This window comes from Aotus nancymaae, unplaced genomic scaffold, assembly GCF_030222135.1.
Source record: "Aotus nancymaae isolate 86718 unplaced genomic scaffold, 86718_ANA_hifiasm-v0.15.2.pri h1tg000002l, whole genome shotgun sequence".
In the NCBI taxonomy this organism is placed as follows: Eukaryota; Metazoa; Chordata; class Mammalia; order Primates; family Aotidae; genus Aotus; species Aotus nancymaae.
In genome coordinates this window covers 45066551-45080313 of record NW_026988413.1, presented here as the reverse complement: position 1 = coordinate 45080313, position 13763 = coordinate 45066551, and the positions used below count along the sequence as shown (strand labels likewise).

The window sequence follows — 13763 nt, the reverse complement described above, 5'->3', positions numbered from 1 at the left end:
TAATGGATGCTGCGCCTAATAGCTGGGTGATGGGTTGATCTGTGCAGCAAACCATCATGGAACACATTTACCTATATAAGAAACCTGCACAGCCCCCAGAACTAAAAATAAAAGTTAAGGGAAAAAAATTGTAACATCATTGTGTCACCTCTATCTTCATGAGTTTTATTCCTTAATATTAAACATGTCTGAAGGCTTACCTAATAAACTCCCTCCTGAAAAAACATTCTCATATCTCAAAAAATTTACATGAACTGAAAAAAAAGAAACAGATTTTGCTTTAACTAAGTAAGAAAAAAGCTTTTCTCTAAATCTTATCAAATCATCCCTTCTCAAAATAGGTCATTCGGGAGCATTAAAAAAAAAAAAAAAAAAAAAGTCCCTTTCTTTTCAAAGTTCACATGTAGGATACTTGCCCTTAGGAGTGATTTCAAATGATGTACAGAGTATTCAGCTGATGGTATGTATGAAATGTAGGCATCATCAACCAGCAAGTGGAAACAAACTCAAAGTGTGTGTATGTATGCACACACATGCAAGCACCCCCACAAATGTTTATGTGTGTATTGGGGCAATCTATTAGAAATACGCCAATGGAAAAAGTTCTAAATTAGGCAGTATAAAATGAGACCTGGAAAATGGATTCAACAGATACAAATTATTATGGCAGATGAACAAGTACCCTAAATATTGTCATAAGTATAATTTAAATAACTGTCATATGATTGGAGAAGAGAAAGCCTAGTAGACATAGCCACTGAAAAAGGAAATGTGACAAGGAATAATTTGGAATAGGAAGCAGAAGAGAAAAAGAATACCAGCCTCTGATGAATAATATGTGACTGCAAGACTGCATTAGTTTTGAAGCCAACACTTAATTGGGGTCTTTGAGCATTTAAATTAAAATTCTATTTTTGAGAATTTGTGAAGCGTCTATTTAAGATTAGTAACATTGGCATAATATGCAATTAATTATTCAAACATATCTTTTCATATTGTTTCAGATGCATGAACTTGATTTTCAAGATCCAAGCATTAGAAAATGACATTTTCTATTGCATATTCTAAAACCTTAGGGTTTTACTCAACATTACATTTAAAAGTTACATGGTTCCAAAACTGACAATGTCATTTATAAGAGCAATGTGATGTATGAGAACTAAGATTCTGTTTGTGTCTATATAAAATTATTTCTTTAAAAGTAAAAATGGTATGATGAAAGTTATAAAATGTTTACAGATTTTACCAATATCTCCTGGGCTTCCTCTAATTTCTACAAATGTTTCCAATTTTATCATAAGTATAAAATATGGTGAGAAATGGGATATGGAAGAGAAAAGATTTATTGTAATCCAATAAAATTTAACATGCTAAAGGTCTCACCTGGAATACTTAAGGGGGATAACGTCTGTCATTCCTCCACTAAAATTAAACATTTCCCCAAACACATACCACCTAAAACTTCAGTGTTATCAGATACTTATAAAATATCAATGACGTACACAAAAAAATGTCCATAATGGCTACTTACTGAGTGAATACTCACATATGCAGTGTTAGGTGTACAGCAGAGCAAAAGACAATAGCCAGCAGGCCTCAAGGAGCGACATTCAGGGGAGATGTGCCTTCCTCAGAGGAAGAGTGAGCATTAGGGAGGGCTGTCAGGGAAGAGGCGGAGGGTGTGTAAACGAGACGAAGCAAGGTGAGAAGGAATGTCAGGTAACATGACATGCAAGGCTCAGAGGTGAAAGGAAGCTGCATATGATTCTGTTTGGCTATAAGACTGCCAGAAAATAAAAGTCTTGAGAGAAAGGCAAGGTTAAGGTCATGAAAAGCAACATCAAAGGTCTAAGAAGGAAATCCCTCTAAGGGCTTTAATCAGGAGAGTATAAAGTGTGTGTTGCAGAAAGAGCATGCAAACTAATTGGGGTCAAGATTTGTTACCAAAGAATCACAAAATATGTATCAATATGTGTTAAGGCTCTCAAAGTCTGCCACATAGAACTTGATCTAAAGTCAGAAATTATTTAGGCCAAAGTCAAATGCTTACAAAAAACCAGGCAAGTAATTAAAGTAAGTGAAGAGCCCCAGAAAACCACTGCCAAAGAGAGATGTGAGGGCAGTATGGAATGATCTCACACTTAAACAAATCCAGAAATCAAAATTCTTAGGTGAAATATATTGATTGTTCAGTAACAACAACTTTATCAATGTGCTTTTAAAAAGCACTGAAGTGCCAAACAAAATAATTGTGAAAATTATCTAACTCCACAGATTGCAAGGCCATGTAAAACCTATTCCCTAAGATATAAAATTTGTGCATCAAGTTACCTCTTATTTGAGCTAAGCATTTTTTCCCCCAAAACACCCTCACTGAATGAGATTTCTGAGAGAAAAATGCTTTAAAAACTCTGCTTTAGTGGCTATGAATGATAGAGAAAGGCGAGTTAACTAGTTCTCATTTAAGCAGAAATCTGTTTCTTGTCTTTTGTTTTCAGTTTACTGATCTCAAAGTAAAATGAATGGTCCTAAGCACTCTGGAATGATCCTAAAAGTCTCTGAATATACGCAAATCTGAAAAGGGGAAAGTTTACAAATATGAGCCATAACAAATATGGAACATTTTTGTTTTCATCTATCAATCTCTCATCTGGTAAACAGAAATGAACACAAAAATGCTATTTCATGGATGAAAACTCTCTGAAATAGGATATTTCACTACCTAATATTGTACTCAAAGTGCTGTTTTAAATCTAGGGCAGACTGTCAGAATATCTAATACCTAGTTTACTGGGTAATTAATGAATCCAATGTATTAACATTTATAAGTAAAAAGAAAAAAATCAAGTTACATATACAGGCTTATCGAGGATGTATAGTTGTCCCTCTGTATACATGAGGATTGGTTCCAGGACTACCCATGTATAACTAAATCTGCATGGCGTAAGTCCCAGAGTCATCCTGCAGAACCCTCATATAAAAAAGTCAGCCCTCTATAATACAAGTTTTATATCCCTCAAATCCACGTCTGGTTGAAAACAAAGCCACATATAACTGTGCAGTTCCAGCCTGTGTTGTTCAAGGGTCAACTGTAAATTGTTTCCAGGAAAAATCTTCAGGTCCTTATCAACATTAATTTTTGCATAGCAAACATATATGTAACTCTCAAATGTAATTAACATAATGCAGAAAAATTTTAATTATCCATGATCCTATGCCCAAATACAACTACTTTACATTTTTAATCTATAATGTACACTAATACATAAAGGTTTTCGGTACCAATGAAACTGCCAGTTAAATAGCAATTCTATCTCCAATCCAATCCCACTATTCTAACGACCACCATCAATACATATTTTAAAGCATATCTTCCCACAGCAATCAAACTGCGCACCAATCCTTGGAGACATCTCTTCTATGAATGACTGCAAATATCCTAATAAAAGAAAACTAAAAAACCTCAATTGCAAATTGAATGCCATCTTTTCCATGAAGATAGAATGCATTCTCAAATACATCACAAGCGCAACACTGACAGCAGTTTGAACATTTCACAGTATAAAATGAGTGAAACAAAAGAATGGTGGGAAAGGTAGTAAGAGAAAGGAGGATGGTATTATCCATTTTCCAAAAAAAAAAAAAATGCTCCACTTAAAATGATTCATTATAGCATTTTTTTTTACAGAGAAGCTCCTCCTAATAAGTGAAAGTTTTTGATAATTATACACTATAATAATAAGAGAACTAAATAGAATAATTATTATATATAATTTTAAACTTTCATATGCATCTATCATTTTTCCCTAATAAAACTCTGTAAGTTACAGATTATGTCACAAGTTTAAAGAAGAGGAAAATGAAGTTCAGGAAAGATGAGTGAGCCATACAGGATCTGAAACATAAAAGAGCTAGGGATAGATGAGCCGGACTTGAACTGAGGTCTACTCTTTCCAAATCTCATGCTTTGGTTAACACAAGAATTCTTGGAACACTCAGAGTGCAGACAGTGTCCTTTAATAATTATTGTCCAAACCAAAAGCTTTAGAATTCTTCCCAAGAAAAGGTTATCTACCTGTACAATGCTTCTAACCAAATAATAACTCCCACATATTAGTTTTATCTGTATTCTATCGTTCAAAGCCATAATTGCCAAGGAATGTTTCTGGAAACAATAAATGCTTTTTTAAAAACTTTTTAAAGATATTCAATGAGCTGTTTATTCCAAAGAATAAATCATAATTATCTCTCAAAAAATTAAAATGAAGAATAGAAATTTATTATACATTGTATAGTATTTCTTTGGGAAGCATTTTTTTTAAAACAAAAGATTAGTTGCTTGATTTAGATAGTATTCCAGCAAACCCATTTTTAATGATCTGTTCTTTTTCCTTGTTTTAAAGTACTACACTAATTTGGTTTATTCATACAAAAACATTTATTTACCAAAGTTACACAGTTACAAAATGGCATACATAAAGGTTAAATTTTGTTTTGCTTTAAACTAAACAGATTTCAAGTTCCATATCTGCAATGATGTACATATGAACTATAACAATGTTTTTATTTGAAAAATTATTTTGAATCTAATATTCATTATTTTCTACATATACCACTTTGATAACTGTGGTTCACTGTGTAAGGTAATACATGCTATTTTCTTCTTCCAATTCTGTTTGGAAACAAACTCCAAATGAATAGAATATGTCAATGAAATGTCTCATTGAAAAAGGATTAACACAGTAAACTGTACTCCATATTTACAAATAAGCAGTTTCATTGTTAAAAGATGCTTTCAGCTTTTCATTCTTACCACAGATTTTCACTGTATGTCCATTGTTCATAGAGGACTATGCTTCCTAGGGAGAAAAGTTCTTTTAAATCAAGTAAAAGGGTTTTTTCTGTATCACAGGATAATCATAAGATAGAGTACCCCTAAAGGGAATCAAGGTGGCTCTTCAATAATTTAACTCTCTGCCCTGAATTGCCACAATAAATTATCACATACTGTGAATTCACACCCTCTGAGAAAAAACATTTTCAAAATACCTGAATTGTATTGATTCTAAAAGACAAAAAACGCAGACAAGAAGCAGTTTCATGTACTTAACTAAATAATACCTGGGTCGATCAAGAATTCCAGAGATTTGTCTAAAGATAGTAAGTCCATCGTTATTCTAAGTAAGCACCTTATGCTACCTACAATAGACACAAGTAAACTAGACTTACACAATTATATTCCAGCCAAATGCTAAAGCATGTTTTTCTCTGAAGACATTTATCATATTATGATCCTGATATAATCTAACCAGAAGATAACAACGAGTTTCCCCAGATTCTATAAGGGAAAAATCCAACAAAGACTTAACTCCATTGGCAGTGTTTCACACAGTACTCATAATAATTCTGTCATACTAAAAGAGCTATCTTACTCAAAATGAATAATATGAAATAGTCCATAGTATATATTAATAAGGGTGTTATTCAATTATTATGTTTTAACTGAAAATTAGTCCAAAAGCCTATCATTCTGTAGGACAGACTGATTCAGTTCACCCGTTACTAAATTAAACATTTTCTGCTTTCCCTGCATTTCATTAAACATGCTATTGCAAGTTTAAATAACTCCGCACTTTCATTTACACAATCACTCATTTTGCTATTGTTTACAGCAACCTAATTTGGCACATAATAATTCAGGCAGCATTGGATTTGTATTACACTGAAGTATTAATTTTTAATATAATTGCATTCTTTAGTCCAACAAAAGCTAGTTCAGTAGGGATTTTACTCATGTGAGTCTTCCATTATTATACAAGGCAAATTCTTCAAAGACTCTGCACCTTTCTTTGCCCTACAGATTCATTTCTCTATAAATTAAAAACTCATTATAAGCTTATTTAAACTAGCTTATTTGCTTAAATAACACAGTGAATTATTATATTGGTACAAAATGTATGGCCCATACATCTTTAAAACACCTTTTCCTAAAGAATATTTGATTCAATAATTAAGCAAGGCATGTTTTCCTAATACGATGATATGTAATTACTAAACCCCACAACTTCACATGAAGGTTACTAAAGAAACTCTTAGAACATCAATAAAATAATGATAACTAAGAGTTGTTCCTTTATGCTTCCTACTGCCACAAATCTCAAAGATGCAGTTATTTGGAGAAATACATTAAAAGATAAGTTAACATGTCATCCCACAAATGTGAGTGATCACAGAGTACAATGGACATACTCAAGAAGAAAAAAGATGAATTGATTGAAAACAAGTAGATCAAGGGTAAAATACAAAATATGTTCAAAGGTAGTAGGGCCTTAATCCTTAATTATCATCTATATTGTTCACTCATATTTATATATCTTCTACATGATGGCTCATAAATATTAATACCATTTAAAATACTGGTTTTATGAAGAAAGCATTTTTTTAATTTTTAATTTTTTTTTTTTATTTTGAAAGAAAGTCTTACTGTTTTGAAAAAACAGAGTAAGAATGCAATGGCACAATCTTGGCTCCTAGACACCTTCGCCTTCCAGGTTCAAGTGATTCTCATGCCTCAGCCTCCCAAGTAGCTGGAATTACAGGTGCCCACCACCATGCTGGGCTACTTTTTGTATTATTAGTAGAGACAGGGTTTTGCCATGTTGGTCAGGCTGGTCTCAAACTCCTGACCTCAAGTGATCTGCCCACCTTAGCTTCCCAAAGTGTTAGTATTACAGGCATGAGCCACTGTACCTAGCCAGAAAACATATTTTTGAAATAAATGTGTTAAAACTACACTTTTCAGTACTTATATTAAAGCTGAATGGCCACTATCACATGGTTAAATGAGGAAATAAAATAATTAATTATAACTATGCATAACTTTGGCAATTTAACCATCATGTGAACTGTACTTACACAAACCTAGATGGTATAGCCTACTACACACCTAGGCTATATGGTATAGCCTATTGCTCCTAGGCAACAAATGTGTGCAACATGTGACTGTACTGAATACTGTAAGCAACTGTGACACAATAATAAGTATTTGCATATTTAAACATATCTAACCTGTCTAAACATAGAAAAGATACAGCAGAAATCTGGTATAAAAGATTTAACATGGTACCTCTGTATAGTGTGTACAAGCTCCATGAATGGAGCTTACAGTTTTGGAAGTTGCTCTGGGTAAGTCAGTGACTGGTGACTGAATGTAAAGGCCTAGGGCAGTACTGCACTACTGCAGACTTTATAAGCACTGTACATTTGGGCTACACAAAAATTTTTGCTAATTTTTCTTCAATAAATAATTAGGCTGGACATGCTGGCTCATGCCAGTAATCTGAAAACTTTGGGAAGCTGAGGCAGGAGGATAATTCAAGGCCAGAAATTTGAGACCAATCTGGGCAATGTAGTCTATGTTTAATTTTAATTAAAAATTTATTAATATTAGCCAGGACTGCTGATGCGTGCTTGTAATCCTAGCTACTCAGGATGCTGAGGCAAAGGGATCTCTTGAGGCCAGGAGTTCAAGGATGCTGTAAGATATAAATAAACTACTACACTTCGTCCTGGGAGACAGAGTGATTCTGTCTCTAAAAAATAATTTAAAAATGATAGTAATACGTTAAGCTTAGCTTACTGTATAATTTTATAACTTTTAAAATCTTAATTTTTTAATTTTTTTTTTTTAATAAGCCTACAGCACCTGGTATTCCCAGGCAGTCTCCCATCCAAGTACTAACCAGGCCCGACCCTGCTTTGCTTCCAAGATCAGATGAGATGGGGCGCATTCAGGGTGGTATGGCCGTAGACTAAAATCTTAAATTTTTGACTCTTGTAATAGCACAGCTTTAAAAAAAATATAGCTGTAGAGAAATACTTTCCTTTAAACATTATAAATTGTTTTCTATTTTTAAAAATCATTTTCTTTTTTAAATGATTTCCTTAAAAACTAAGACACAAACACACAAATTAGCCTAGATCTACACAGGGTCCGGATCATCAATATCACTGCCTTCTACCTCCATATCTTATCTCATTGGAAGGTCTTCAGGGGCAATACCATGCATGGAGCTGTCATCTCCTATCATAACAATGCCTTCTTCTGGAATACCTACGGAAGGACCTGCCTAAGGCTGTTTTACTATTAACTTTTGTTGTTGTTTCAGTAGAACTACACTCTAAAATGATTGAAATGATAGTATAGTAAATACATAAGCCAGTTACAGAGTTGTTATTATGATCAAGTATTATGTAATATATATAATTGTATGGGCTAGACTTTCATACAACTGGCAGCACAATAGGTTTGTTTATACCAGCATCACCACAAACATACCAGTAGTGCATTGTGCTACAATATTATGATGGCTATGACTTCCCTAGGCAATAATAGGAATATTTCAGCTCCATTATAATCTTATGGGACCACCATCATATATGCAGCTCATTGTTAACTGAAACATCATTACGTGGCTCATGAATGTATGTCAACTGTAATCCAAGTTGTACAAAACTGGGATTAAGCTATACTGTCCCCTTAGCCAGGTCACTACAGAGCAGAATCTGGTATAAGGTAATTCATTTTTAGGCCTAATCTAGAGAGATTATGTTAACTAAAAGAACAAAGTAGATTCAAAATTTTGGGATGGTACCTATAAGATAATGTGAAGGTCTGCCTATAAAGATATTTTTTCATAACAATATTCTTATACACCTTGGAAGTCTATTTTGCAAAACAATTTCATCATAATGGGTCATGTTAGTTTAGAAAATGTATAAGAATAAGTCATTTTCATATGAAATATATGAGGAAGAGACTGTTTCTCTAAAAGAGTATACAATCAAAACAGATATTAAAAATTATAGACATAAAAATTATATTACAAATACATGACAAGAGAATTTTTGACTGTCCTATCAAGTTTCCCATTTGTTAATTTATTAAAAACAGACCAGCTTAAATTAAATCAGTAGATTATGATAATTTTTAAATGAAAATTATATTACAAATACATGACAAGAGAATTTTTGACTGTCCTATCAAGTTTCCCATTTGTTAATGTAATAAAAACAGACCAGCTTAAATTAAATCACTAGATTATGATAATTTTTAAATGGTAACTCTTACAACTCTTGATTACAGCATAAATACAGATGGGGATAAAAAACCATGATGAAATGACAGATATTTGGAATCAAGAATCAAAATTCCAGGAAGCCGAGCACAATGAATCTCAGTAAAAAATGTGCCCTTCTCTATTTAACATGTAACTCTTAGTATAATGTAACAAGTTCATAGGTCAAGAACCTTCCATTAACTTCTTTAAGTTGATCTGTTTAATAACATGATAAGCATTTAATTATGGCTAATTTCTCCACAGTCTTTAAATACAGGATAAAGATGAACAGTGTCCTGAAAGTTCTCTCATCATAGTTTAGCTCTCTGAGGTAAGCGAACCTCATAATAATCCCTGCACCAAGACCTCCCCACATGATTTCCCTCTCTGACTGCATCCCAGTGAAATACTAACGTAGTTGCTGTTCTCTGTGTATAATACAAATGAAATCAATGAAAATACAGGAATTATCATTCTTTGTCTTATGTGACCAAGTCAGAACATTTTTAAAAAGCTATTACCAATCTAAATTCCCTCTATTTTCTGATTCAGGGCTTCATTCATTAAGCACATTGTGAAGATCAACTATGAACTAAATTACCAAGTCTTTAACAGAACTCAGGAAGGCTAGAGTCTAGTGAATAAGAGAAATACTTTCTAGGATAAGTGTAACATAACATGTAAATAATATATCAGACAGAGGCACTGGTTTCTATAGGAGAATTCTTAATCCAAACTAAAGAAAATAAAGTGAAACATCAGGAAATGGCCTTAGGCTAAATTATCAAGGAGCTAGTTATTTAGATGATTCAGATAGGCCATTTCAGGCACAAAATTCAGGAACAAAATGCATTAAGACCTTTGGGGGAAAGACACATATGTATGAGTGAGAAAGAAACTGCACTGAGGTCAGAAAGGTAAGCAAGGCCTTGGGTGTCATACTAAGAAATATGGATTTTATCCTGAAGGCTATGGGGAGAGACTGAAGATTATTAAGCAGAAGAGAAAGACAAGACCAGAGTTGACTTTTTAAAAGATCATGTTTGAAACAACATACCAGTAGCCTGTTAGCAGATGACTGTGGTAATTTAAGTGAGAAATGATGAGGTCTTCAGCCAAGGTAGTGGTGGTAGGGATTCAGAAAGCAAGAACTGAATCAATAAATACAGAGTAGAACCTACTGTGGGTGGGTATCATTCAAGGTACTATGAATAAACAATAAACAAAAATCTCACCCTATAGGAACTTTTATTCTAATGGCACACAATCTATAAACAAGATAAATAAATAAAATAGTAGTATTTCAGATAAAGATAAGTATGAAAAAGAAAAAGGCTGGAAAGAGGAAGAGAGTATATCAGGGAGTGGGGTTGAAATCTTATATAGAGTAGCCAGGGATGGTTAGTAAAGGCTCAAATGAAGTTCAGGAGCAGGCTATGAGAAGATCTGAGTCCAGAGCATTTCCGTAATAAGGAAGAGCTAGTACAACGGCCCTGAAGCAGGGCTATGCTTACATGAGTGGGAGAAAAGAAATGGGAGCGGGGGCTGGAAGAGAAGGCAGCTGACTACGTCTACACACTTTGTCCTCTGGAGTTCTAAGTAAACAGACTAATAGTATTTATCCAAGAGGCAAAAACCATCTCTGAAACACCTGTAGCAAGATGTCCCCAGCTAAAGATTACCTATAGTAAACAGAACCTAAGATTTATGAGGTATGTTTTCTTAGATAATATCTTAAACAGACAGAACCATCTCAAGTATTAAATGAAGATTTCATAATTTAAATATTCCTGCTGTATGAGGTAATCTCATGAGCATCATACGGAGACTTCATCGGTTCTGAGCCAGAGAATCCTGTACAATATGGAAAGGACCTTGGAAGCTGCCCTTGATATCGTGGACCTCTCTCTCTCTCATTTGTCTAAGCTTTTAGAATACCTGTGTCTTTGACATTAATTAATAGAGTCTGATACTGGGCAAGGTCTCTAATACATGTTTATCTGATTTGACAGTCTGGTCCTGTATGTTTGCTTAGGGAGGAAGAGCCCAGTGTGAATGGAAGGGGAGTCATTAAAAAAAAAAAAAATGAGTTCTGAGGGTTAATGAGTAGTCAGCTAATATAGTCCCCTGTAAGCCACTGTAAGGTCTTTGACTTTTACTCTGAGAGAGGCAGGAAAACATTGAAGGGTCTGGAGTAGAAAAGTGACATGGTAATTGTTACTGGTGTCTTCAGAAAATACTATAAGGTGCCAAGGACAGAAACAAGGAGACTAGTTAGGAAGCTGTAAGAAGCAGGTGACAGATGGTGGCTAGGAGAGGTACGGATAGTGAGAAGTATTTTTGCATATATTCTGAAGAATGAACCAAAAAGATTTCCCAACAGGGTGGATGTAAAATATGAAAACAGTAAAGAAAGAGGATTCAAGGAAAACCTCAAGTTATGCTCTGAGCATGTGGAAGGATAAAACAGCTATTTGCTGAAATGGGGAGAACCAGGGGCAACAGTTTAAATAGGAATGAGGGGGAGTTCTGCTTTGGATATACTGGCTTCCAAATCTAAGCAAGCATCTAAATGCAGATGAGAAGGGGACCCTTGGAAATAGGAGTCTGGATGTATAGGAAAGAAGTCTGGGACAGAGAGAGAAATTTGGGAGTCATCAGCATATCAATGTGTTTTTAAACCACGAGCCTGGATAAAATCACAAAGAGAGTAACTGTTACTAGAGAAGAGGTCCATGAACTGGTACCTGGCATGCTCCAATTATTAGAGATTAGTAAAAGGAAGAGGAACAAGCAAAGATGACTGAGTAGTGACTAGGGAAACTAGAGACATACCAGGAGAGCATGGCTTTGCTGGGAGCCAGGGGAAGAAAGCATTTCAAAAAAGAAAGAATGAGCATCTGTGCCTTAACAGTAAAGAAAAACGAGGATTAAAATTTGTCCATTGGATTCAGCGACATGTAGGGCACTGGTGACCTAAATAAGAAGAGATAGTTAAAAGGCAAAACACATCAGTTTTAAGTATCTAAAAATAATTCCTAAGGTTCTGACTAGGACGAATGGGTAGGTGATAGGATAGCTGCAGATGGACGTAGTGAGTAGAGTTTTAATACTCCACAATCAGCTTCAATACAGTATATGGAAAAATTCCCAATTACATTTCTAACTAATAAAGTGTTTACACTTGAAGTGAAATATAAACACATTAACACAAAATCAAGGAAAAAAGTCTCACATCATACAGTTTACTATTTTTTACCTGTCTCTTCTTAAAATGAGATCATGACCATCACCTGATAAGGGCATGGGCTCATTTACCAAAAAAATTATCTTGGATTTAAAGGCTTTCTCAGTTTAAGAGGAGAGATTCAGATTTAGGACTACAAGCTTGCCCAACAGTGTCAAATCCTCTGGGTAGAGAAGATATTTCAAAATCAGACATTTCTGCTGGAAACAGCAGATGGGAAATTTGTTTTATTTTATACATATCCTCTTGGCAAATATATCTCTGAAAAACTTGCCATGCAGAAATTAATTGTCTAGGCAAGATTTTTTTTTTTTTTTTTTTTTTTTTTTTTAGGTTTTCACCCAACAGGAATCAAACCTGTGAATACAGAATTTAAGGCTGGATACTAGCACTATTTTTGACTTGATTACAAAGCAGAAACTGAAAAGACCAGGTGCTGACTAGCTAGTTACAGGGAAAATTAGATGGTGAGATTGACATCCAAGGAAAATGCATGGCCAACTACGACACTGCCCCACTACCTTAATGCCAGGAGTACTGGGTATGGAAACAGCCATCCATTTCCAGACTCTGTTGAAGAAGCAGTTTTCTCATATTGGTAAATGTGGCTCAGGGTAGAGAAAGGGCTAAATCTCCCAGAAGTGAAGCTTTGGTACCCATGGTTGTGCAGCATACTATGCTGTAGGGCAGGAACCAATGGGAAAGGACACTGATATACTGAATTCCCCCTATTAAATTCCAATCCTGAGTCGAGTGGGAGGTGCTGTAGCAGAAGTTCTGGGCACTAGAGCCGGCGTCTCGTGCCATGGAGCTGAGCCCCAACATGTTCCCTGGAACTTCCCACTCCTTCAAGCAGGAGTGAACCAAAGACAAAACCACATGATTATCTCAATAGATGCAGAGAAGGCCTTCAACAAAATTCAACAGCCCTTTATGCTAAAAACTCTTAATAAATTAGGTATAGACGGAATGTATCTCAAAATAATAAAAGCTATTTACGACAAACCCGCAGTCAATATCATACTGAATGGGCAAAAACTGGAAGCATTCCCTTTGAAATCTGGCACTAGACAAGGGTGCCCTCTCTCACCATTCCTATTCAACATACTATGGAAAGTTCTAGCCAGAGGAATCAAGTAAGAAAAAGAAATAAAGAGTATTCAATTAGGAAAGGAGGAAGTCAAATTTCTCTATCTGCAGATGACATGATTTTGTATGTAGAAAACCCCATCGTTTCAGACCAAAATCTCCTGAAACTGATAAGCAACTTCAGCAAAGTCTCAGGATACAGAATCAATGTGCAGAATTCACAAGCATTGCTATAAACCAGTAACAGACAGAGAGTCAAATCATGAGCAAACTCCCATTCACAATTCCTACAAAGAGAATAAAATACC

The 13763-nt window shown here is 34.7% G+C and overlaps 1 protein-coding gene and 1 non-coding gene across 5 annotated transcripts in view; both read right to left on the bottom strand.

Moving 5' to 3' along the window:
* The window catches only part of IMMP2L (inner mitochondrial membrane peptidase subunit 2), an 895580-nt gene that overhangs the window by 573241 nt on the left and 308576 nt on the right, over positions 1 to 13763 (bottom strand). The window lies entirely within an intron of this gene.
* LOC135274265 (5S ribosomal RNA) lies at positions 7694 to 7812 on the bottom strand. The gene has a single exon (XR_010342103.1). It is a non-coding gene; the product is annotated as a 5S ribosomal RNA (ribosomal RNA).